Source organism: Lipotes vexillifer, unplaced genomic scaffold (genome assembly GCF_000442215.2).
Source record: "Lipotes vexillifer unplaced genomic scaffold, Lipotes_vexillifer_v1.1 scaffold1762, whole genome shotgun sequence".
NCBI lineage: Eukaryota > Metazoa > Chordata > Mammalia > Artiodactyla > Lipotidae > Lipotes > Lipotes vexillifer.
The window spans coordinates 593932-598766 of record NW_006787493.1 but is presented as its reverse complement, the minus strand read 5'-3'; the positions used below and the strand labels follow the sequence as shown (position 1 = coordinate 598766).

Genomic DNA, 4835 nt, shown 5'->3' with positions numbered 1-4835 from the left:
AACCCCCAAGGAAGCCTGAGCTCAGAGCAGGCTGCGAGCTTCTGGGGGGACGGGGTGCTCTGTGGGCCTCACTTCTACCCCCGCCCCACCAGGACCATCAGTAGGTGCCCAAGCCGAGCAGGATCTGGCTAAGCTCCTGTCCCCTCTAAGCTCCCCACCCCGGGAATTGCTCCAGCAACCCATTCCCTGGCTGCAGACGAGGTGCTCCAGACCAGAGGCTTTTTCTAATCTTGCGGCCTGAGCCTGGAGGCACCTCTGACCTCCTCCTTGCATGGTATTTTCTGGGCAAGGTACCCACCGACTAAGAAGTTGTTCATCGATTCACCCCAAATATATGCCAGGTACCTACTGCCAGAAACAACTCTAAGGACTGGGGCAGAGCTGTGGGCCATCCAAGCCAGTCTCTGCCCTTCGGGAACTCAGAAACCTGTTCATTCGGCAACAAAGCTCTTGCTGCCCCTGCTGGTGACATCCTGGGCTTTTCTGTGCAGCGTGGACAGTGGTGTCTGAGCACTGCTGGGCCCCGGCCCGGGGAAGGGGAGCTCCAGGACCAGCTGAATCCACTCTGGGGAAACCCCAGCCAAAACTGAATTTGGACCTGTGGAAGCTTTAAGGCTGGAAAAGCCTATGGTAGCCCTCAGCCCCAATGTGTAATTGAAAATAAAAACCCAAACAAATCTCGAAGTAAAGTTAAGCAAGATTAACAAAATTCTGATTTTTCCCCACGATGGTGACTTAAGGCTTTCCTTCTAAATGTTAATTATCAAATTCTTCCTCAAAAAATTCTTTTAGGTCCCCAAGCTTTAAGGGTGCCCTATACACTGTCCAAAGCAAACTAGAGCAGGATTACGTGAGTGGCCCAGGAGTGTGGGCCCCAGGCTTCATCTTGCCCTCCTTGTTCCGAGGGAGTCTGATCCAGTATGTGAGTCTCGACAGCAGGAGAGGCCTCGGGGGTGACAACCCTTGGGGTCAGATGGTGGCTGCAGTGTGGCTGGAGCAGGCCCCAGTGGAAGCCTGGACACAGAGAGCATGACCTGCCCTCCAGGCTGGACATGATGTGGAGGTCTGGCCATCCCAGGGGGAGGGCAAGTTAGAGCCTGGCTCCTGTGGAGAAGGGTCTGCGCTGGAACCCCTAAGTGTGGCTCAGTGGGCCCCTCGGTGTCCAGCACACACCAGGCACCCTGGATGCAGCCCCACCTCCTGGGATTGCCGAGACTCCAGGGCTCTTCACCCGGGGGCAGGTAGAGTCTCAGCAGCAGGTAAGGGCATGGGGAGTGGACAGCGTCACTATGTCAGAACCCTCCTGCTCCCTGAGCCCAGCTCTCCTCACTAAATACCTGTGGTCCTTTCTTACAGAGCGATGAGGTCCTCACTGTCATCAAAGCCAAAGCTCAGTGGCCAGCCTGGCAGCCTCTCAACGTGTAAGTAGCAACAGGGCCCTGTCCAGCCCCCGGCCTGGTCTTGTACGTGGAGCCACCCGCCTCCTGGCCACCGCATGCCAGTTATGTCGTAAAAGTCAGCACTGCCTCTCAGGTGGCTGAGCAGGTGAGGTGCACTGCTCATGCGTGCAGTACCAAGTGCCCCTAACTCCTCGGGGAATGCAGGCTTGGTCTCTGTCCCCCATGGCTTTAACGTTGCAGAGGACCCCACTCAGACACTGGAGGTGTTAAGAACACGGTTAACTATAAAGCTTTGAAAATCAGGGGGAGAATTCTAAACTGAGATATAAAATTGAGGGTCACCAAGGAATGGGAGACAATCAACACTAAGGACATGGCTGAGAGACAGCTTGAGAATGAGAGTCAAGGGCTTGGGACTGAGTCCCGAGGAGCTCCAACATTTAATGCTGAGGAGGAGTTGCCTGCAAAGGAAGCAAAAAAGGAGTAGCAAGGAGATTGGGGAAGGAAACTTGGTAACAGGGAAGCCAAGGGAAGAAAGCATTCAAGAAGGATGGCTGTGTCCAGGGCAGCTGAGAGATCAAGGAAGACCAGAGTTGCACAATGCCAGTTGGATTTATGACCATCAAGATCATCAGTGACCTTATTGGGAATCCTTTCTGCTGAGTTATGGGGGGAGGGTAAAAAGCCTGCAGCAGGGTGAAATGTGAACAGAAAGTGAGGTTATGGAGTCAGTGAGTACAGACAACTCTTCTGTGAAGTTTGATGTGAAAGAAGAGAGACTGGGTGGGCAGTAGCTCCAAGAGGATGAAAGAATCAATGGAGCTTTTTTTTTTTTTTCCTGAAGATTCAAAAAAAATATTTGGGGACACCTTCCCACCCTTCACCCATCCCTCAGATATCTTGAGACCCCAGTGGAACAGAATTCATCCATGGCAAACACTCAGATTTCCCAAATTCCCAAAGCCTCTCCACTCAGTGCTACCAGCTTGTTAAGGGAAAGGAATTTTCCTTTGGTTTTTCCCATACCCCAGTCTCCCCTTTCCTCTTCCAAATCTCATTAGGAAGTCAAATTAGGAAGCCTACACGCAGCCAAGTTTTGTTTTGCAGAAACAGCCCTGCCCCTCCTTGTGAGCCTGCTCTATTGAGGTTAATGGGATTCCAGCCTCCCTCAGCCCAGTGGAAAGCCAGGGTGACCTACTTTGTGAGGTCCTGCCCAGAGAAACTGACTTGTTTTTCAATGATGTTCATCTTTATCCCCAGGACCACTTCTCAAAGGACAGCCATGAATGAACAAATTAGCTGCTGACTTGTTTAGCTCAATAAATCAAGCTGTGGCTCCAAAAGCCCAGAGTACAGGTAGAGACACAGGAAAGACAAATTCTGAGCAAAAGCCACATCCTCCACAAGGTCTTCCGGCACCTGAGTAGAAAACGCCCAGGTTTCCTGCAAATCAATGCTGAATTTCCACCATCCATTTCCTCCAGTTAAGTCTGACTGTTAGGAATTACTGGAACTTTTAAAAATAAATTTTATTGCTTATGATGAATCCTCTAAAGGACTGTAGTCTCCTTAATTATTCCCATCCATTCTGATTAATTAACATTTGTTTAGACAGATCTGTTTGTGAGACAGATGAGAGGCAGGTGAAATAGAGACATGGTCACCCTTTCCAGAAATCATGCCTCTGGAGGGTCTGTGCCCCCTTAATCATCCCAGCCATGGTTCCCAAGGGGGCCAGAGGCATCTTTCTGTCAAATCAGGGCTGGAAGTTTCAGGGTGCTCCCGGTCTCCTGAAGAACCTGCTCAGGTCCGTTGATGTCCCCAGGATTGTAAAGGAAGACTGGCCTTGGACTAGAGAACGCAGAGGTCTAACAGGCCAGATGGACTTGGAGCCCTAGATGCCTCCAAATTAAAAACAGAGTTGTCCAAGGCAGAGACCTCTCTGAAACCTTCCTCCAGCCACACAGACTTCAGCCTAGTGAATGGCTCTAGCACCGCCTAGTGTCGATAATGAGTTTCTGCAACTTTGAAAGCTCTTTATTGAGGATTATTTGAAACGAACAAGAGGGACAGAACTCGGCATATGAGTGACCTGAATCTCACAGATATGGATCTGTAACTTAGAATGGTATAGTAAGTCTCTAGAAGGACCATAAAAATCCTTTATTGCCTCTTTTTCTTTCATCGTGTTTTTGAAAGCTTTGTTTAGAAAAGCGGAGTGAGAAGGAAATCAACATTTACCAAGTCCTTTTATGGTGCCAGTCACGATGATAAGCCATTTCCTCACTAAAAGCCCTGGGGTGGGCCTGAGGATGCTCCCATTTTGCAGGTTAGTAATTGTAAAGGGAGACGAGGTCAAAGCTGCTGTCACATAGCTAATAAGTGACTGAACCAGGGCTCAAATCCAGCTGTCTCTTCCAGTCCCCTTTGTTCTCTCCCACATCACGCTGCCTCTCTGAATGTAAAAAGGCACAAGATATCTCTGTGTCTTCATTTGGTTTTCATTTTTCTGGTATGAATTGTCTGTTCATAACTTTCCTTTACCTATTGGGATTGTGGTGTTTTTGGTTGGTTGTTTTTTTTTTAACAGATTTGGACTAGCTCTGTACATACCATAGATATTAACATTTGTCAGTCAAACTAGAGACATTTTTGCTAACACGTCATTTTTCCTTTCTAATTCAACACTGTTGTTTCCATTATGCAGATGTTTTTAGTTGGTATATAATTCAATTACTTAATTTTGTGATTGCTTTTATTGTTTCAAAGCTGAGAAAATTAACGTTTGTCTAACAGATCAAAAAACTTGACTTTTTTTTCCTATCATCTGGTTGTTTTTTACTTAACTCAGTTTTTGCTGTTTGGGGGGATGTGTGTGTGTGTGTGTGTGTGATATTACATGTGAATACCGTATTTTTTTAAACTGCAATTAAGTAAGCCCAACCCCACTTGTTGCATGATCTTTCCCCTCCCCCTCACTTTTATATGAGTCCTTATCTAAAGTTTCTGGAATCTTCAGCCTGTGCCACTGATCTATATTTCTATCTTATCCTGGATATTACACCGTTTTCATTATCATACGTTATAGTATATTGTTATATGGTATGGCCAGATCAATTCTCTTTGCCAGAAAAGTGATAAAAATTTAAATCCCAGATAGAAAAATAAGATCAAATTAATAAATACTTTATATGGGAAGACATGGCATATAAGAAAGGCATGAATAAGAATTTTTATTATGGTTTGGACAAATTAAAAAATTCCAGTCATATCTAGCGTTTCCTAAAGAAAACTCACATATATTCTTATCCATTTCATTATTTTAAATAGCATTTTTATTATAGAAGTAATAAATACTTTGAGGTAATTTTAAAATTAGGTCTGGGGGCTTCCCGGGTGGCGCAGTGGTTGAGAGTCCGCCTGCCAATGCAGGGG

General features: G+C 46.7%; 1 protein-coding gene across 1 annotated transcript in view; it reads left to right on the top strand.

The window, feature by feature from the left end:
• Positions 1 to 1362: 1362 nt before the first annotated feature.
• Positions 1363 to 4835, top strand: part of SPON1 (spondin 1) — a 20266-nt gene continuing 16793 nt past the window's right edge. The window contains exon 1 of the mRNA XM_007460219.1: positions 1363 to 1421. The gene's annotated coding sequence lies outside the window, so the exon portion shown is untranslated. The remainder of the gene's footprint in view (positions 1422 to 4835) is intronic.